Raw genomic sequence first — 23,097 nt, forward strand, 5'->3', positions numbered from 1 at the left:
ATGGCCTCCAAAAGATAACAACGGTTATCCGCTTTTCTTGCCTAATTTGGTAACGATAACAAGGATGTTCTGGAAGATATTGGTCGTGTTCAACGTGAACTTCTTCTTAATAATTCCGTATTTACTTTTGTTTTATTTCAACAGTCATCTCAATGTTGGGGATCTCTCATACCTGGCGTCTCCCTTTCTGGGTATCAAGCCACCAGTCTTACACTTCACATTCTTGAAGGTCACTTCCTTCATCCAATTTTCCTAATTTCTTACTTTCTTGTCTCCTTAGTCTATCCGCGTCTCATTATTTATCCTTCGAACTATCTCAAGGTTTCCTCGAATCCTCCCAACTTACAGGATAAAATATATGTATCTCTTTGCCTTCAACCATCAATTAAACTCATGGTGAATCACCCTCATCCTGACGATTAATACTTTTCTATTTCTATTGCTACGAGTCTTTAGGGTTTCCTCATACCCAACTCCCTTATCATTCCTCAAACTCTATTGCCTTTATATTCCTTTCCACTTCATTCTTTTTATTTTCCTTTCTCTTATCATTATTTCATGAACCCACTAATCATTGACTTCAAACATCACATCGTTCTGGGATTCTTGTCATCAGAACGAATCTTGACAACTTTTACAACTTAGCTTCATATTTCATCATACTCGTCCGCCTTTGTTCTGGCTCTAAAGCTTTTACACTATCTTCATAACCTTGGGAATTACTTTCCCGAAAACAATTGACTGAACTTTAATCATTTTATTATAATCTCTTGCTCCGTGCCTTCTTGGCCTTTCACCAGCGGGTGGCCTCTCTCTTAGGAGGGTAAGTGAAAAAACAGTCTTTTGTGATTCGTCAATCATTTAGAATCTCAAATGATTCCTATATTTCCTTTAGCCAGGCTCTTGCCTCGACTGGGTCAACTGTTCCTTGGAACTCTGAGAGCTTAGCGACTTAAAGGTCATGAAAGAATTTCCTACCGCATTGTTTCCTCAAGGTGGTGGTTGGGGATAATAGTCTAAGTTCTTTTTAGACAGGTCCATTACGTATAGGAGTACCGTCTCGGGTCTCCTTTCCTTACTCGACTTTCTGTTTCCTTAGTATGAAATGTTTCATCCTTCTCCCATACTTGGGGTTATCTTATACGTTAAAATCCTCATTTTCCACTCCATTATGTTATGGGTTCCTTCTATCTTGATGGCGACCTCCCTGACTATCACGTTCAGGGTTTGCTCTAAATCTTATTTCTCAAACTAGCTTTCATCTAAGATTTCATCTTTAAGCTCTTGAACATTTGGAACCCAAATTCTGTAGGAATACCTCATTATTCCCTTATCATCTTTCTCGGTATTAATCTTTTATCTAATTTGGCTCTCTCTTCATTCATCACTTTTTCTGGCACAATATGTTCTTTTCCGATAATTCGGACTGTATTGCAATCTCAAACTCTTTTCGGTACCGGCTCCGGTTACCTTCACTTCTATTTCCATTTTCTCAAAATCTCTCATAAACTCTCCCAAAGACATTATCATCTTGAGTTTCTCCTTTTTACTAAGGGCATCAGCCACCACATTGGCTTTCCCCGAATGATAAAGAATCTCCCAATCAATATTCTTGATTAGCTCTAACCGCCTCCTCTGGCGTATGTTGAGCTCTTTCTACGTGAAAATGCACTAGAGCACTTATGGCTTGTGTAAATCTCGCACTTCTCTCCATACAAGTAGTGCCTCAAATCTTTAGGGCAAAACTATTGCCACGAGCCCAAGCTCATGGGGGGGATATCGAATTTTATATTCCCTTAATTGTCTTGACGCGTACACGATTACCTTGATGTGCTGTAAAGAAGCTTTCCTTATGCGAAGCGTCACTACAGATCACAAAATCTTCTTTTCCATCCGGCAATGCCAACATAGGGGCCGTCACCAATCTTTGCTTCAGTTCTTAAAAGTGTTCTCGCATTTCTCTATCCATTCGAACTTCTCAGTCTTATGAGTAAGCCGCGTTAAAGGGGCTACTATCTTTACAAACTTGAACGAACCTCTGGTAGTGACCGGCCAATCCTACCTCTGGTAGTTCCCTAACCATGGTCATCAATTCCTCGTGGTCCTTTATTCATTCTTGTCAGGATCCTTCACAGGATCCTTCTCAGCGATAATCCCTTCTAGGAAACATCCTCAACCGCTACACTCAATATGAACATCATCCGGTCCCGTGTTAGGACGCTCTATCGGTCCACAATCTGATCTCCAATAACTAATAAAACATCATCGCGTTGTTGCTCCTCAACCTCAGGGTTCGGAGTCCCGCTACCATATACGATAACGAACTATACTTCTATCACGATATTTATAAGGGTTCCCATAAGGGTTTTAACTGTCAGTACTACGTTAGGTAGTCCGACTATGAACTTGGCAAGAGTTCTTATTATCTTTGTGAACTTATTATTTAACGTCACTTCATCTCTGAGGTTTATAACGCTTAGCTCTGATACCATTTCTGTAACACCCCCAAATCCGGGGTCGGGGATCCGGGTTGTCACGAGTTCCATTTCCCTTAATAACACCCAATCTTAATAAACAATCAACTACTCTGTACTGTGACCCCACAATACACACACACACCACAAGTTATAGTCTCAGAGATGAATATCCAAAAATAACACGAGTCATTTTATTCCAAAATTATATGCCATTACACCTTAAAAGGGTTTTCTGAATAAATTTACATTCTTTTCCATTATTACAGTTGATAAAGATACATAAGTCTGTTAATCAAAAAGTTGAAAGCCTAGCTATTGGTAGTTCCTACTCAGCTACAGCCGACCATCAACGCTATAGGAAACTGCGGAACGTTTCCTATCCGCCTCACGAATTGGGTAGCTTGGTCATGTTCATCTTGTCTATCTAAGTTGTGTGATGAAGAAGAAAGCAAGGGTGAGCAGCAAGCCCACCAAATATGTGTATAATGATTAACAATAGATGAGCATCTCATAGTACTCAAGAAAGTCTTGGTCAAGAAGAAATGACAAGTTTGATATTTTAACGTGACCAGTCGCAAAATATTCAGTTATATATATATATAATACATTATATATATATATACTTTTCAAAATATTTTAAAATCCTCTGACAATGTATAACCATCCGCAGAGTTCCAGTTTATAACTTTATAAAAATATCGTTGCAAGGTGATCTCGATATATCTAACCTTGTCTCAACATTTTTCTGAAACCTTTACCAATTATAAGAACAATCATTAACTAGATATAAGTTTAAACGATGAAGTTCAAGATACTCCAATATACTTATATCTTTTCCGAATACTACTTGAACTACCACCATTCACTATATACAATAGTTCATCCCATTGATTAAGCTATAAGACAAAAACTTGTATAGAATCAATCTTTAAAATATCATCAAAATAAAATGAAGTTACGAGATACTTCATTTGATGTAAACATCATTTTGAAACTCAACCCTGCCAACACTCAACAATCGCCCAACCGTAGCCTTTCTATCGAAGTGCTCTAGGTAGTGTTGCAGAAATTATTAATTGGATGCTGAACTCATTACGGGAGTTTTGTCCGCGCCAGGAAGACCACTTACGATGATCAGTCGTAGTAGTGCAACCCACCAATTTTCTACATGTAGAGGAGAACCTGTCGGATTTACTTGTCAACCGAATACTGGACTCCTAAGGAATGGACCGTCTTAGCGGAACTTCCGGGCCATTTGGGCCAATTATAATAAGTGTTGGGCCGGGCCACTCGACCACTTACGCCACTCCTAGTTCAGATGAAATCCATGACTCTGGAAACGTAAGCTCGTTCCCCCCTTTCCCCAAGTAAAAACTTGTTGATACGGCTCTACCAAGAAGTCGTATCTAGTTGGAAAGGAGAACTCACCGATATTTCCCAGGCAATGCCTGTTAATGAATTAACTTGTTCCAAGAATTTTACTTCCCGAGTGTTGGGTAAGTAATCAAAAATTCTTTATCAAAATAGCAACCTTGTTGCGAATATACAATACACCACAGAGCCGGTCCCTCAGATTTTGAGCGAGTATTTAAATCCCCTTCGAAAGGAGGATCTTAAATATAAAAATGAGTTTTTGGGATCCGCTCTAACTTTTAAAATCATTTTGAAGACTCGCAAAACATTTTTAAGAATGTTTGGAGTGATGCTGATTTAATAAAATAAATCAGTCCCAATATATTAGGAAATATCTGAATATTTAAAGTAATAGTCTCATAAAGAATAATCTTTATAAAAATAATTGAAGTAGAAGTTTTAAAACTTATACTGCAATGAATATTAAATAACCAAAGATATACTTATACGAAAGTACTATCTTTATTTGAATAATCAAAAGTGAGTTTGATCATCGACACATTATTCCTTAATAAAATAAAGAATAATAATTAGTAATTAATCGGAGTCATAAGCCCTCGAATGAATATTCAAAATAATATTCATTAATAAAATAAACGGGGTCATAAGCCCTCGAATGAATATTCAAAATAATATTCAATAATAAAATAAACGGAGTCATAAGCCCTCAAATGAATATTCAAAATAATATTCATTAATAAAATAAACGGAGTCATAAGCCCTCGAATGAATATTCAAAATAATATTCATTAATAAAATAAACGGGGTCATAAGCCCTCGAATGAATATTCAAAATAATATTCAATAATAAAATAAACGTAGTCATAAGCCCTCGAATGAATATTCAAAATAATATTCATTAATAAAATAAAGTTATCGAATAAACCTTATTCGAATAATAGTTTTGAAAACTATTCATATATATATATAAATATATATATATATTATACTCGGGAACATCGACTCCCGATTTTAGAAAAAAGTTCACCTTGGGTCCCGCTATACTAAGGGTATATGCAAATTACCGCTTATCTCTAGCATAGGTATTATCAACTCAATCAACAGATATATGTATCAAGGATACGAAACAGGCATGCATATATACCATATCACATGCTACCATATATCGCAAGAATTTGCTCATTAACCATCATGCATCTATCACAAGATAATGCATATACATATGTATACATCACAACAACAGTATAACGGGTAGAAAACTTGTCTGAGTGCTCCCGGATACACTTAAGCTTAGAGTGGGTCCGATAACCTATGAACAACAATATAAGTCGGAATTAAACCCCGGTCGCTTAAGAAACTAGACTTCAACCATTTAGAGTCCTAACGTTCGCTTTCGCGCTTAACGATTTACTTAAGTCAGCTCGAGTACCCTCGGCTCCACCTATTTTAATAAATTAACCATTAAGAGTTTTAAGGAGATTCTTTCGCGAGTACCTTACCAACTGCCTAATCCATTTAACATAATTGTTTTATACCCCAATTAGTCATTTAAATTCCTTAACCAAGGTTTCAAAGTAAGGCGAGGGGTAATGGTTCGGTCGCGAAACGCCGTTACTTAAAACGGTCGTTTCTCCTAAACCGTACATCAGATTCAGCGTACCACATATCAAAACGAAGCTCGTAACATGAACTATCTAAACATGGCAATGGTAAAAACCTAACAGTGAGTTCAAGGGTTCTGATGTTAAGAACAAAAACAGTCTACGGTAAATCGGGCATTACGACGTCTATGTTTACTGCGATTTCCCAAAATTTTACCAAACCAATTCAACACCAAACCATCACCAATCAATCCCAATACAACCATATGACAATATCACTCATCAACCACTTTCAACCATTTAACCAAGCCCAAATCATACCATGAATCATCAAGAACAACTAGTGCTAATCTTAACTTCCAAAATCAACAAAACACTTAACAACTAATGATCTCAACATGACCAAGCAACTACTACACTTAATCTATCATTCCATCATCATAATCATTTATACAAACAACTTAATGCTAAGATAATTTAGAGTTATACCTTCCTTGAAGCTTTAATCAATGAAGATCCTTGGAAATGCCCATGGAAGCCTTGATTTATGCTTAAGCTACCTTGAACTTTCATAAAAATATAGAAAACCAAAGTTACTTCTGAAGGTTACTATTCACCATCTTCTTCCCTTGATTTATTGGAAGAGATTGTGAAGGAATAGAAGCTTAAACTCATGGGATAGCTATATCTGGTATAAGGAACCTTAGATAATTACCTCATGATTTAACAAAGCTTGGATCTGGTTTTGGATTTTTTCTTCCTTTGAAAATGAAAAAAGCCGAGAGCTTGATGAAAAAATGAGATAGCTTTTTGTTTTTGGTGAAAATGAAATGTTTTGGCTTGTTTGGTTGTTTTTTTGATTTATTTTGTTTTATTTTCTTACCTTTTACCATGGTAACTTTTGTGTGGTTCTAAATCAACCAACAACACACTTGCTTTGGTCATGCTTATGTCACCATGTGATGTCACCCTCCCACCTTTGTCCTCTTCTCATTGGTTTGATGACATCATCCCCACTAATCTCTTTGATTAGCTTCTAATTACTTGGCTAATGACCGCTGATCTGTTATACGGTTCGCTTAACTTTCGTTCTCGTTTATCGTTTGAGGGATCATACCCGGGATCTTATTACTTGGGTTCCCTTAACCTTTCTCAATACATTATATTCCTTTTATGATCCTCTCTTATAATCCTTGAATTTAAATCCTTTTTATCCTGTTACCTTATACTCAATTCTTTCGGTATCTGGTGGATTTTCGGGAAAAATCAAAGTGTTTAGATTTGAATTCTGACGATCTTTACATATACTTATATACCACATAGAGTACTAATAATATCCCAGAAGATCAATAAAAGAACCCCTACATAGTGTGGCATGAAAAGTTTTCTTATTCAGCATAATCAGCAAAACACTATTCATAAGGGTTTCAAAATTTCCAAAAATTGGGGTTTTTACAGTCTCCCCTCCTTAAAAGGATTCCTGTCCCGGAATCAGATAGAAAATGAGTAGGGATACTTTCTTAACATTGCACTTTCTAACTCTTATGTAATTTTCCCACATTGTGGTTCTACCATCAAACTCTGACTAGTTTGATAACCCTTCTCCTAAGCATTTAATCCATTTCCATCTATAACCCTTCCTGGTTGCTCCATATAGGTTACGCCTGGTTGCATGTCTATGCGCTCATATGCCCTTATTTGTCTGGCATCCGAATTACACTTCCTTAACATTGATACGCGGAACACGTTATGAACTTGCTACATGTTCGGGGGTAGGGCTAGCTCATATGCTAACTTCCCAATACGTCTTAATATATCCAAGGGTCCAACAATTTGTGGACTTAGCTTTCCTTTCTTCCGAACCTCATCAATCCTTTCCAAGGGATACCTATAACATTACTAGGTCCCCTATTTCATACTTTTTGTCCTTTCGAGTCAAATCAGCATACCTCTTATGTCCATCTTGGGCTACTCTCAGCCGTCCTCTGATTAGATCTATTATATTCTTGGTCCTTTGGACCACTGCTGGTCTGAGCATCTTGTGCTCTACAACTTCATCCTAACATAAAGGAGATCGACATTGTCTTCCCTCAAGATCTCATAAGATGACATCTCGACACCTGACATACGATCTATTATCGTGAGAAAACTCAATCCGCGTTAAGTGATCATTCCAACTTCTTTCAAGTCTATTGCACAGACTCTCATTATAGTTTTTAGCATTAGAGCATTTGCTTCTCAATACCCATTCTTTTCCAGTTCGTAATCGCTACTACCTTCCGTTCCTAATATTATACTGGTTACACCTTTGCTCGTTAGCATTCTATAACCTTTTAATAATCGCGTCAACCTTAGTATCACGAATGCGTTAGAATCGGAATACCACCATACTTGGTACCACTTCCTCTCTAGCTGCCTCCATCTTCGAAAGCTTGGTCCTTCATATAGAAGTAAAACAATTATTGAGAGATCACTATGATCATGAACACTTGTTACATTGCGTAGTTAGTACAGAAGGTGGCCAGCCTTCAGTACATTGACAAGCAATTAAACAACAGATGGTATCCTACTCGGCTTCTATCACCCAGATAGATAGTCTTTCGGCAATACCTCCCCTTCTGGAAGGGTTGTTCTTCTCAGTTTATATGAAATGAAAAGAAGAGAAAAGAACGAATTGAAGAGAATTGTATATATGAAAAAAATATACTGCCACAAAATATCTGGCTGGGAACCTACCTCTGAACTATAGAGGTTTGTCATAGGAGAACAAAATATATGTATATATATATATCAACATCAAGTATTATAGCATCGTATTTCACATTTCTAAATATTTTCGCTATTTCGTCCATCATTCTATGGACCCATGCTCTTCCTTGAGCTTATTCACGATCACCTTTGAAACTCCCTCGATATCGAAAATCGAATCTGGGATCTCATTCTGGACATCATCGTTACTAGAATTATATGCTCGCACCGCAACCTTCCTCGTATAGTAATACGACTCTCTATTGATAAGAAGGAATAAATATTCAATAGGTAAATAATCGACCTAGTCTTTCTATCAAAGATAACTTATACGTCAACATGACACGATTAGTGGTACTCAATCTCAACATCCATTCCAATACAACTCTCACGGTTGTAATCAGCTCATTACTCGCAGAATCATTGCTGCATTACTATGGTCCACCACTGACCTACTGTCGTCATTCACTTTCCATGAAATCTTAATATCTAACCATACGGAGTCCATACATGTAGTATAGAATTCTTCTAAGGAGTTAACATAATCACCATTCATAATTCATGAAGAACACTCCTGATCCTGACATACATACATGACATGAAGCATATAAAATTGCAGAAGAGTTTCAATCAAAGCACCGATAGCAGGTTAATACAATTCTTAATCATATGCCTTCAATAGAAGACTTAACTCAAAGGTTTGTTTAGTCCTTTTTGAAATATGGTCCTGGCTTATTCTCAAGATAGTACCTTCTGAGATAGATAGCCCGCTCATGGCGATTACACGAATTAAACCTTTACCAACTACTATTACGGTTGGGTATTGCACAGTCATCAAAAGGAATGTCAATCTTCCAAACTATAATACAACCATCACAGCTTTAACCATTATCACTGTATTCCTTTGGCACAAGAGCCTATAATTATCCTCTTACATTTAAAGTGTCGGCCACCTCTTTGGCCTTTCCTGATAGTAAAATTTCCTTACAATCAATGTCATTTTAACCACATCCAACTAAATTTTCTACCTCATTTCAATCACTGCTTATGTGAAAATGCTTTCCTTAAAATCTGATGAGTAAAAAAAAAATACCACCATTTTTCCATAAGTTATTGCCTCAGTCTTTAGAGGTTAATCATTGTCACGACTGACCTTCAATCATACTTAGAACATCTTTTATCTTAGGCCCTAATTGCCCTGAACAATTTCGACCTTTACTGGTTCGATCCATACTTTCTCGTGGTTTAACACGTGCCCCACTTGGCATCATTATAATTACGTCATATTTCCTTTATCAACATTTTTACTCTTGAGAATTTTGAATATTACCTTTCTCCTTGTAAAACCTCTAAGGTTATCCTTGAATCGTTCCTCCTGTATTCCCTAGATGCAGGGCATATCAAGATACCATTTATTAATACCAGAATCATTGTCTATATACTTCTGAAAAATTTCTTTACTGATCTTTAAAGGTTGTTGCTACCTTGATCCTTTCCAATTCATACTGTCAAAACTCATACTATCCCTATTAAGGGTGAAATGCCAACCTTTATGCATTCCCCTAGGATTCATTTTAAGTTACCGATGTTCTATCCTTAATTCCACCTTTAAAAAGGTACACGCATCCTTCCATGGATAATCAAGTCATATATCCCTGATAAGGGTGTCTTATTCAATCATTCCCACCTCGATAGTATATGCCTAATTTCACAATAACATCTGTATTCAAAATGAGGTCAATCAATATGGACTCCAAAAGATAACAACGGTTATCCGCTTTTCTTGCCTAATTTGGTAACGATAACAAGGATGTTCTGGAAGATATTGGCCCTGTTCAACGTGAACTTCTTCTTAATAATTCCATATTTACTTTTGTTGTTTATTTCAACAGTCATCTCAATGTTGGGATATCTCTCATACCTGGCGTCTCCCTTTCTGGGTATCAAACCACCAGTCTTACACTTCACATTCTTGAAGGTCACTTCCTTCATCCAATTTTCCTAATTTCTTACTTTCTTGTCTCCTTAGTCTATCCGTGTCTCATTATTTATCCTTCGAACTATCTCAAGGTTTCCTCGAATCCTCCCAACTTACAGGGAATAAAATATATGTATCTCTTATGCCTTCAACCATCAATTATAACTCATGGTGAATCACCCTCATCCTGACGAATACATACTTTTCTATTTCTATTGCTACGAGTCTTTAGGGTTTCCTCATACCCAACTCCCTTATCATTCCTCAAACTCTATTGCCTTTATATTCCTTTCCACTTCAATTCCTTTTTATTTTCCTTTCTCTTATCATTATTTCATGAACCCACTAATCATTGACTTCAAATATCACATCAGTTCTGGGATTCTTGTCATCAGAACGAATCTTGACAACTTTTACAACTTAGCTTCATATTTCATCATACTCGTCCGCCTTTGTTCTGGCTCTAAAGCTTTTACACTCTCTTCATAACCTTGGGAATTACTTTCCCGAAAATAATTGACTGAACTTTAATCAGTTTATTATAATCTCTTGCTCCGTGCCTTCCTTGGCCTTTCACCAGCGGGTGGCCTCTCTCTTAGGAGGGTAAGTGACAAAAACAGTGTTTTGTGATTCGTCAATCATTTAGAATCTCAAATGATTCCTATATTTCCTTTAGCCAGGCTCTTGCCTCGACTGGGTCAACATGTTCCTTGGAACTCTGAGAGCTTAGCGACTTAAAGATCATGAAAGAATTTCCTACCGCATTGTTTCCTCAAGGTGGTGGTTGGGGATAATAGTCTAAGTTCTTTTTAGACAGGTCCATGAATTGCCGTATAGGAGTACCGTCTCGGGTCTCCTTTCCTTACTCGACTTTCTGTTTCCTTAGTATGAAATGTTTCATCCTTCTCCCATACTTGGGGTTATCTTATACGTTAAAATCCTCATTTTCCACTCCATTATGTTATAGGTTCCTTCTATCTTGATGGCGACCTCCCTGACTATCACGTTCAGGGTTTGCTCTAAATCTTATTTCTCAAACTAGATTTCATCTTTAAGCTCTTGAACATTTGGAACCCAAATTCTGTAGGAATACCTCATTATTCCCTTATCATCTTTCTCGGTATTACTCTTTTATCTAATTGTTGGCTCTCTGCCTTCATTCATCACTTTTTCTGGCACAATATGTTCTTTTCTGATAACTCGGACTATATTGCAATCTCAAACATCTTTTCGGTACCGGCTCCGGTTACCTTCTACTTCTATTTCCATTTTCTCAAAATCTCTCATAAACTCTCCCAAAGACATTATCATCTTGAGTTTCTCCTTTTTACTAAGGGCATCAGCCACCACATTGGCTTTCCCCGAATGATAAAGAATCTCCCAATCAATATTCTTGATTAGCTCTAACCGCCTCCTCTGGCGTATGTTGAGCTCTTTTTACGTGAAAATGTACTAGAGCACTTATGGCTTGTGTAAATCTCGCACTTCTCTCCATACAAGTAGTGCCTCAAATCTTTAAGGCAAAACTATTGCCACGAGCCCAAGCTCATGGGTGGGGATATCGAATTTTAAATTCCCTTAATTATCTTGACGCGTACACGATTACCTTGATGTGCTGTATAAGAAGCACCTTAATTCCTTATGCGAAGCGTCACTACAGATCACAAAATCTTCTTTTCCATCTGGCAATGCCACCATAGGGGCCGTCACCAATCTTTGCTTCAGTTCTTAAAAGCTGTTCTCGCATTTCTCTATCCATTTGAACTTCTCAGTCTTATGAGTAAGCCGCGTTAAAGGGGCTACTATCTTTTACAAACTTGAACGAACCTCTGGTAGTGACCGGCCAATCCTACATCTGGTAGTTACCCTAACCATGGTCATCAATTCCTTGGTGGTCCTTTATTCATTCTTATCAGGATCCTTCACAGGATCCTTCTCAGCAATAATCCCTTCTAGGACAACATCCTCAACCGCTACATCCTCAATATGAACATCATCCGGTCCCGTGTTAGGACGCTCTATCGGGTCCACAATCTGATCTCCAATAACTAATAAAATATCATCGCATTGTTGCTCCTCAACCTCAGGGTTCGGAGTCCTGCTACCATATACGATAACGAACTATACTTCTATCACGATATTTATAAGGGTTCCCATAAGGGTTTTAACTGTCAGTACTACGTTAGGTAATCCGACTATGAACTTGGCAAGAGTTCTTATTTATCTGTGTGAACTTATTATTTTAACGTCACTTCATCTCTGAGGTTTATAACGCTTAGCTCTGATACCATTCTGTAACACCCCCAAATCCGGGGTCGGGGATCCGGGTTGTCACGAGTTCCATTTCCCTTAATAACACCCAATCTTAATAAACAATCAACTACTCTGTACTGTGACCCCACAATACACACACACACCACAAGTTATAGTCTCAGAGATGAATATCCAAAAATAACACGAGTTATTTTATTCCAAAATTATATGCCATTACACCTTAAAAGGGTTTCTAAATAAATTTACATTTCTTTGCCATTATTACAATTGATAAAGATACATAAGTCTGGTACATCAAAAGTTGAAAGCCTAGCCTATTGGTAGTTCCTACCTCAGCTACAGCGACATCAACGCCTATAGGAAACTGCGGAACGTTTCTTATCCGCTCGCGAATTGGGAGCTTGGTCCTGTTCATCTTGACTATCTGATATTGTGTGATGAAAGAAGAAAGCAAGGGTGAGCAGCAAGCCCACCAAAATAATGTGTATAATGATTAACAATATATGAGCATTCTCATAGTACTCAAAAAAGTCTTGGTCAAGAAGAAATGAACCAAGTTTGATATCTTAACGTGACCAAGTCCCAAAATATTCAGTATATATATATATATATACTTTTCACAATATTTGAAATCCTCTGACATGTATAACATCCACAGAGTTCCAGTTTATAACTTTATAAAAATATCCTTGCAAGGTGATCTCATATATCTAACCTTGTCTCAACGTTTTTCTGAAATCTTTGCCATTCATAAGACAATCATTAACTAGATATAAGTTTAAAAGATGAAGTTACAAGATACTCCAATATACTTATATCTTTTTCGAATACTACTTGAACTACCACCATTCAATGTATAAATAGTTCATCCCATAGATTAAGCTACAAGACAAAACTTGTATAGAATCAATCTTCAAAATATCATCAAAATAAAATGAAGTTACGAGATACTTCATTTGATGCAAACATCATTTTGAAACTCGACCCTGCCAACACTCAACAATCGCCCAACCGTAGCCTTTCTATCGAAGTGCTTTGGGTAGTGTTGCAGAAATATCCAATTGGATGATGAACTCATTACGGGAGTTTGCCGCGCCAGGAAGACCACTTACGATGATCAGTCGTAGTAGTGCACCCCACCATTTTCTACATGTAGAGGAGAACCTGTCGGATTTACTTGTCAACCGAACACTGGACTCCTAAGGAATGGACCGTCTTAGCGGAACTTCCGGGCCATTTAGGCCAATATAATAAGGCTGGGCCGGCGCCACTCGACCACTTACGCCACTCCTAGTTCAGATGAAATCCATGACTCTGAAACGTAAAGCTCGTTCCCCCTTTCCCCAAGTAGAAACTTGTTGATACGGCTCCACCAAGAAGTCGTATCTAGTTGGAAAGGAGAACTCACCGATATTTCCCAGGCGATGTCTGTTAATGGATTAACTTGTTCCAAGAATTTTACTTCCCGAGTGTTGGGTAAGTAATCAAAAATTCTTTTATCAAAATAGCAAACTTGTTGCGAATATACAATACACCACAGAGCCGGATCCCTCAGGTTTTGAGCGAGTATTTAAATCCCCTTCAAAAGGAGGATCTTAAATATAAAAATGAGTTTTTGGGATTCGCTCTAACTTTTAAAATCATTTTGAAGACTCGCAAAACATTTTTAAGAATGTTTGGAGTGATGCTGATTTAATAAAATAAATCAGTCCCAATATATTAGGAAATATCTGAATATTTAAATAATATTCTCATAAAGAATAATCTTTATAAAAATAATTGAAGTAGAAGTTTTAAAACTTATACTTGCAATGAATATTAAATAACCAAAGATATACTTATACGAAAGTACTATCTTTATTTGAATAATCAAAAGTGAGTTTGATCATCGACACATTATTCCTTAATAAAATAAAGAATAATAATTAGTAATTAATCGGAGTCATAAGCCCTCGAATGAATATTCAAAATAATATTCATTAATAAAATAAACGGGGTCATAAGCCCTCGAATGAATATTCAAAATAATATTCAATAATAAAATAAACGGAGTCATAAGCCCTCGAATGAATATTCAAAATAATATTCATTAATAAAATAAACGGAGTCATAAGCCCTCGAATAAATATTCAAAATAATATTCATTAATAAAATAAACGGGGTCATAAGCCCTCGAATGAATATTCAAAATAATATTCAATAATAAAATAAACGGAGTCATAAGCCCTCGAATTAATATTCAAAATAATATTCATTAATAAAATAAAGTTATCGAATAAACCTTATTCGAATAATAGTTTTGAAAACTATTCATATATATATATATATAAATATATATATATTATACTCGGGAACATCGACTCCCGGTTTTAGAAAAAAGTTCACCTTTGGGTCCCCTATACTAAGGATATATACAAATTACCGCTTATCTCTAGCATAGGTATTATCAACTGAATCAACAGATATATGTATCAAGAATACGAAACAGACATGCATATATACCATATCAAATGCTACCATATATCACAAGAATTTGCTCATTAACCATCATGCATCTATCACAAGATAATGCATATACATATGTATACATCACAATAACAGTATAACGGGTACAAAACTTGCCTGAGTGCTCCCGGATAGACTTAAGCTTAGAGTGGGTCCGATAACCTATGAACAACAATATAAGTCAGAATTAAACCCCGGTCGCTTAAGAAACTAGACTTTAACCATTTAGATTCCTAACGTTCGCTTTCGCGCTTAACGATTTACTTAAGTCGCTCGAGTACCCTCGGCTCCACCATTTTTAATAAATTAATCATTAAGAGTTTTAAGGCGATTCTTTCGCGAGTACCTTACTAACTGCCTAATTCATTTAACATAATTGTTTCATACCCCAATTAGTCATTTAAAGTCCTTAACCAAGGTTTCAAAGTAAGGCGAGGGGTAATGGTTCGGTCGCGAAACGCCGTTACTTAAAACGGTCGTTTCTCCTAAACCGTACATCGGATTCAAGCGTACCACATATCAAAACGAAGCTCATAACATGAACTATCTAAATATGGCAATGGTCAAAACCTAACAGTGAGTTCAAGGGTTCTGATGTTAAGAACAAAAACAGTCTACGGTAAATCGGGCATTACGACGGCTATATTTACGCGATTTTCCAAAATTTTACCAAACCAATTCAACACCAAACCATCACCAATCAATCCCAATACAACCATATGACAATATCACTCATCAACCACTTTAAACCATTTAAACCAAGCCCAAATCATACCATGAATTATCAAGAACAACTAGTGCTAATCTTAACTTCCAAAATCAACAAAAACACTTAACAACTAAGATCTCAACATGACAAAGCAACTACTACACTTAATCTATCATTCCATCATCATAATTATTTATACCAAACAACTTAATGCTAAGATAATTTAGAGTTATACCTTCCTTGAAGCTTTTAATCAATGAAAGATCCTTGGAATGCCCATGGAAGCCTTGATATATGCTTAAGCTACCTTGAACTTTCATAAAAATATAGAAATCCAAAGTTACTTTTTGAAGGTTACTATTCACCGTCTTCTTCCTTGATTTATTGGAAGAGATTGTGAAGGAATTAGAAGCTTAAACTCATGGGATAGCTATATCTATGTATAAGGAACCTTAGATAATTACCTCATGATTTAACAAAGCTTGGATCTTGGTTTTGGATTTTTTCTTTCCTTTGAAAATGAAAAAAGCCGACAGCTTGATGAAGAAATGAGATAGCTTTTTGTTTTTGGTGAAATTGAAATGTTTTGTCTTGGTTGGTTGTTTTTTTGATTTGTTTGGTTTTGTTTGGTTTTGTTTTCTTACCTTTTACCATGGTAACTTTTGTGTGGTTCTAAATCAACCAACAACACACTTGCTTTGGTCATGCTTATGTCACCATGTGATGTCACCCTCCCACCTTTGTCCTCTTCTCATTGGTTTGATGACATCATCCCCACTAATCTCTTTGATTAGCTTCTAATTACTTGGCTAATGACCGCTGATCTGTTATACGGTTCGCTTAACTTTCGTTCTCGTTTATCGTTTGAGGGATCATACCCGGGATCTTATTACTTGGGTTCCCTTAACCTTTCTCAATACATTATATTCCTTTTATGATCCTCTCTTATAATCCTTGAATTTAAATCTTTTTATCCTGTTACCTTATACTCAATTCTTTCGGTATCTGGTGGAATTTCGGGAAAAATCAAAGTGTTCAGATTTGAATTCTGACGATCTTTACATACACTTATATACCACATAGAGTACTAATAATATCCCAGAAGATCAATAAAAGAACCCCTACATAGTGTGGCATGAAAAGTTTTCTTATTCAGCATAATCAGCAAAACACTATTCATAAGGGTTTAAAAAATTCCAAAAATTGGGGTTATTACAAATTTCTTGCTTTATTCAGATGCATTCTTAACTGACTTAATTTTAAGTTCATTTTCTCAATCTTTTTTACCACAAACTTTATCTCCTCTGCACACTTTAGCTTGTTCTTTAAATATTCATTTCCTCGCCTAACAGAATCTAGGCTCAAAAGATGCAATTCTAGTTCTTGAGAATCTTCAGTGGCAGCTATTATCCTTGTGTGAATGTAAAATACTTTCATGCTCATCTTTTCAACAGTTTCTTTATATTGAGAGGCATTCAAATCAATAGAGGTTAAGATGGGTACCTCAGACTTTGATGCAGACGACTCTCCTTCCTCTAAGGCCATAAGAGCATAATTTTCATATTCTTCATTGTCATTTTCATTATCTCTATCATCCCAACTTTTCCCCAGCAATAAAAGCTTTGTCTTGTTGCTTTTTCAGAAGAGCCTCATATTTAACTTCAGGCTCCAAGTATGCCTTGTCTTTCTTCACCTTCTTTGGCTTCTTGCATTATGTGTCAAAATGGCCAAGCTCTACACAGTTTTAGTATCTAATTTTAGATCTGTCCACAGTTCCTGACTTTTAGCCACTCTTGCGAGTTGTGTTTGAATTCTTCATATAAGATTTCCTTTCATTCATTGTTGTAGGAGGATTGTCCTTTACCCCTGAAGTACCTGGACTTCTTGACTCTTATGTTTGAGAACTTTCTTTCCAGGTAAACCCTGGACTGATCCATTTCATCCAGCTCATCAAGAGTGTAGTATTCATCCTCTTCTTACTCTAAAATGACTTGTTTCAAACTCCACCTTTCTTTTAATCTTTCAAGAAATAACAAGGTTGTTTTAAGTAATAGTTATAACCCTGTTGCTGACTTTAGTCTTAAGCGCATTATTTATGTACGGGGTGGTAATCATCCTCCTGAGACTGTGCTTAACATTCATAAGCTCTCGCCTTTTAGACGTGATTTTCCGGACAAGATGAATTTTCCTGATTTTTCTAAGAGTATGGTTCTTGCTGGTTCGATAAATGGTGTTGTTTGTTTGACTCATTTTCGTGAAATGAGGGAGAAGTTTTTTGCTTTGTGGAACCCTGCTATTCGTTATTGGAAACCTGTTCCACTTCCGCAGAACAAGTAGTGGCACAATGTGAATGTTGGGTTGGGTTTTGATAAGGCGGAAAATGATTTCAAGATTATATGCATTGTTCCTTGTGTTGATAAAGTTGGATGGTCTCGGTTTGAGATTTACTCTGTAAACCGGGATTCTTGGGAAGATGCTGATGAGAAAGGCTTAATTCCTTTCCACCCTGGTGCTAATTATCGACCAAGCAATTTTGTTGTCAAGGATGTCCCGTATTGGATAGGGTTTGATGCACGAGATATGACGAATATTGTGAGGATTTTGGGTAGAATTGATCCTTCTACAGGGTTGTATAAGAGGCTAAAGTGTCCAGAACATTTCAGGGAGAGTGCTTTGATTGCCGTGGGTTTTGTAAATTGGAAGGAATTTGTTGCTGCTTTAGTCATATATCCCGGTGAGTATGAGAAGAAGATGGTTGATTTGTATGTGTTGGATGAGAACACTGAGAAATGGACAAAGATGTATAGTATTGGTCTATTTGGCTTCAAAGGAATGCGGACTCCTCAGTGCTTCTGCACGGGAGAGATTGTTATTGAGACATGGTCAGGGGGTTGTGTGCTTAGTTCTTCAGTGCTTTCAAATTTCTGTGATCCTAAAATAGTCATTTGTCTTATAACCATGAAGTTCAAGTCTTATATCCATGTTGGTACGAGTCCTACAGTCACGTAGAGAGCTTAGTATGTGTTGAAGGAATTGAGAAGGAGCACAAAGATACGAAGAAGAGTGACCCTAGGGTGCAGAAATGGTAATTGCATTCTTACTGTATTTTAAAAATGTTAGAAATTTGCATGTGCTCAGCTGCTGAATGGTTTTATAAGTAAAGCATAATAAGACCTGGTAACTGAATTAGAATATGGCACCAAAAGTATTACTTAAAAAGTTAGTCTAGAGATTATTCTAGCAATAACAAACTGGACTTCCATAAGGTAATAATCAAGAAAAGATATCAAACAGGCATAAAATATTGTTGGAAGTATATTTGTGTAATTAAATATCATCAATCCAATCTTTTGTGTGCACATATAGCTATCCTCATAATTTTATTTATTCAGTCATATGAAGCCTTGTCGTATTGATGTAATTTTTCTTGTTGCTTGTTTTAAGATATGATACCTGACTGGAAAGCCTTTTACTTGACAAAAGTGAAACTCCCATTGTAGAACTGTCTCTTACTTAGTATTGCTACTAACCAGGTACTAAAGAAGGATTTATTTTCTGGAGGTGTTTTTTGTGGTGACTCCGTGACTGGTTTATACTTAATGTCTTGCAAATTTGGGGAGAGTAAACATTTTTTCTTGCAAATTTTGGGGAAAATTAACAATTTTTAGTTTGTTGTGCATCTTGGTATCAAAACAACTTAATTAATATTTTTCATTTTCTCTGCCAGCCTTACATTGTCGTGCTATAGTTCTTAACGTTTTCTGATGGTTTCTCATTCTACTGTGTATGTAATTGTTTCCCTCCTGTGATGTAATTTCTGTCTGGTTTAATTTTACATGAAGGGCTGACTGTTTGTCTAAAGACTTGAAACGGCTTGGCATCTTTAATGCGGGGGAGTGAAGCATTCGGAAGACTTTTGGAAGGTATGGGACTAGTAGAATCCTTTCAATTATCGGACATGTGTAATGTTATGAAGTTACATGTTTCTTGTTTGAATTGGGTGGACGCATATTGTTACATTCTTTTGTTGTAGGCTCATCCCAATTATTCCCCCCCCCCTCTGTAAACTCCTTAGTTTAAAATATATTGTAAAATAATTTTAACGAATTTAGAGGAATGTAAGATAATAGCGTATCTAAAGAGTTATGGTAATGTAGTCTTCCCTTGTCTTGTTTTACTATCATTGCCCTTCACTTACAACCAAAAAGGACATGGTTTAGTTACTTTGCATGAATCCAAACCCATATTTGGTATTATGAGATGAAAAGCATGAAAAATGATAAGATTTTAAATTAGGTGGCTAAACGGGTGCCAAAAATGACTCATGTTTTTATTCATGTCCACTAGGCTCTATTGCAATAAAAATGTAAGTTGCATGGGTCAGTAAATTGAAGTTCTCTAGAGATCAAGCTTATTATTTGAAAGAATTTCTGATTTATATTGGTCAAGCCTCTTGTCCCTATTAAATATTAACCAAGGTATATTACATGCACTAAACTGCAAGGCATAGTGATGTTTACATACGCAGTTACACACATACATAGCTAATGCCGTTATGGTCTTATAGGCCCTTACCTTCCATACATGAATAATCATGACAATCACAATATCCTGTCTAAGTACATATGCAATCAGCTATCTTGCTGAACTTAATTAAGAATTCAAGTTAGTAGGCTAGAATGGTCTTATTATTAGAATTTTGGAGTATAATTTATTTGACAATATATCTTGAAGCATTAGCTTCCAATCCTTTTTCAGGTGATTCAGTGTCCTACCAATCTTCTGTTCTATATGTTTATATTTCTACTTATTTATGTTTATGTTGTGCGTAGTTTTGAATGTAGAATCCGGTCAGTTAATGCATTTTTGTGCTAAGTTTTGTGTGTTCTTATTATTACCAAATACCTTTCTCTGAAGTCCGCCAATTTTATTAGCTTTTAATTGTTGACCAACTAATTCCACATTTATTCTTAGTAGTAGATTAAACCAAGGTGTGTGCTGGTTTGACTGTTGAAGTTCTGGAGTGTGTTTAGTTTTGATATGTTCGTGCTGTTGGAAAGAGATTAACATGATATAGGCACAACTAGTATTTTTCCGTGTATTTTAAAAAGTAAATTGAAAACTTACTTCCTTCTTTTTATTATGAAGTACTCAAATTGATCAATATTAATGTTTAGTTCCTTCAGCTCCGAGTCATTTTGTAGACGCCTTCTATCATGTCGCGCCGCGGCAATACACATCAGCAAAGCAGTTCTAGCACAAGTTGTCACTAATTTCAAGGCATCTTAGTGCAACTATTCGATTATAATGTTTCCCCGCTGAATGGAAACTCCGCAATAATCTTGTACCTTAACAAAGCCTACAGAAATACAGTTCAAAATGTTTGTTAGCTAATGATTTGTAAATTGTTTGTCCTGGTAGTAACTAGTAACAAACCTGACTCCCATAAACTAATTTACTGATAAATAAAATTGCAACTACAAGATCATAAAGATTCTTAGCAGCTAAATATGTTTATTTGGGCAAAGAAGTCCTGGTTAGATGAGATTCAAAATACCAATTTCTTCTATATAGTTAAATTCATGTATTTTGGAAATCTGACTAAATACTAAACAGTAAACATGCAGCTTAATAAACCAGTTAGATATACTACCTTTTGGAACACTTTTAACTTTCAGTAAATATTGTCTATCGATGAATCACAGAATTATCTCAAAAGAACTTAGTGCATTGACCAATTTATTTTGATGGCCTCCTTGTTAAATAATGTAATTCATGGAATGCATTAGTAATCAAATGTTCTTTTCCTTGTAACTATTTCCAAGTTGGTTTCTATCTCTTTCTACGATAGGTATACAATTTTATGTATTCTTTATAGTTTGCATGTCTAATGTCTTTATCTTGGTATTTACTTCCAGATATGAATTCTTGTTTTTGTGAAGCCCTATATGGATGCAGCAAAGTGAAGCCACTAGATGACTTATGGAAGGAATATGGAATGTAGAATGCTTCTTCTGAAAGTTCTTGATAATTTGTGGTTCTATTTATTGTTTAGAAACTTAATGTAGGAGAAATCCTTCAACTCCAATGCTGCTTCAGTGTTTGCTTTTTTCGGACAGACTGATTCCTGTTTGTTCCTTTATTCAGATGGTGTTTACATTATGATACTATAATTAAAACTTTTAGCAATAATTATATGCTTGATTAATTCGTACTAGATGCAGAGTTTTTACCGGTAAACTATACTTATGAGCTCAGTTTTCTTTTAATCTTGGACTGAAATCTTGATTGTCGGACTCAATTAAATTTGAAAGTCAAATTGGCTATTACCGAACTGGTAGACTCTGATAGTGCTTTTGTAGCCTGCAGGTGGTTGAAAAATGTGTGGCTTGCTAGCGTTACCTTACCAATTTCTAGTTGGAAAATTTAGATTGTCAATTTCTTTTAAAGAAAGTAATGCTCTAACCTATAGAAGTTTTTTTTTGACATGAATCTATACAAGTTAATATAAATGATATGTGAACAAGTTTCTCCACTCTGCAGTTTGAACCAGAAGTCTAATAAACCAGATGTGGTGTGTTCAGATGTTTTGTTGTATTTTTTTAAAAAATAAATAAATCAGATTCCAATTTCATACTGCCCTGTTTTGAACCTGTGATCTTGTTCTTGTTTAATATATATTATATTTTTCACTGACAAATCAATACAACTATCATAACAATACAGTGATTATTATAGCCAAACAATAATTTAGCAAAAAAATAAAAATAATTGCCAAAAATAAAGAATCATCAGAATTGTTGAATTCAGTTTTCTTGGCGCCAAAGCTGTTCAAGTACGCTATTATAAATATTCTTATCCATCTCTTTTCTTTCTCTCCTCTCTCTCTTGTTCTTTAAATTTACAAGCTACTAAATTCTGTTAATTAACCCTCCAAGTTATTACAACTCTGTTCATCCCCCCTTCATAATCATCTTCTTCATCATCTTCATACCGCAAACAAAAATAACTCTCACTTGCACACCCTGTCAAAGCCCATAAACAAGATTCAAGAATCTCTATTTCACCAGCAAAGAAAAATGTCGAAAAAAGGAAAACCGAAGAAAAGAAATTATAAGGCCACTAAATCCTCACTTCCCTCAAACCCATCAACCAAGGAGGAGAAACCTGTTGTAGCCATAAGCCCTCTCCTGCCAGATATTTTTCTTGATGTTCTTTACAGATTCTCCGTAAAATTTCTACTAAAAAGCAGGGAATTTTCCAAGTCTTGGATAGCTCTCATTGATAACCCTGCATTCATACAAAAGCATCTTGATTACAATTCTTCAAGCAACCAACAACTTATCTGTAACACCACTTATGATCATGGTAGGCGCAGACTCATTGCTTTCTTGAGCGTTAAAGGCCCTTCTATCCCTGTCCTCGACATCA

General features: G+C 36.0%; 1 long non-coding RNA gene across 1 annotated transcript; it reads left to right on the forward strand.

Annotated features, from left to right (window-relative positions):
• Positions 1-17,179: 17,179 nt before the first annotated feature.
• LOC141702419 (uncharacterized) lies at positions 17,180-21,875 on the forward strand. Its single transcript, XR_012567097.1, has 3 exons — positions 17,180-18,751; positions 19,509-19,589; positions 21,585-21,875. It is a non-coding gene; the product is annotated as an uncharacterized LOC141702419 (long non-coding RNA).
• Positions 21,876-23,097: the final 1,222 nt, after the last annotated feature.

Source organism: Apium graveolens, unplaced genomic scaffold (assembly GCF_009905375.1).
Source record: "Apium graveolens cultivar Ventura unplaced genomic scaffold, ASM990537v1 ctg5047, whole genome shotgun sequence".
NCBI classification, from domain to species: domain Eukaryota; kingdom Viridiplantae; phylum Streptophyta; class Magnoliopsida; order Apiales; family Apiaceae; genus Apium; species Apium graveolens.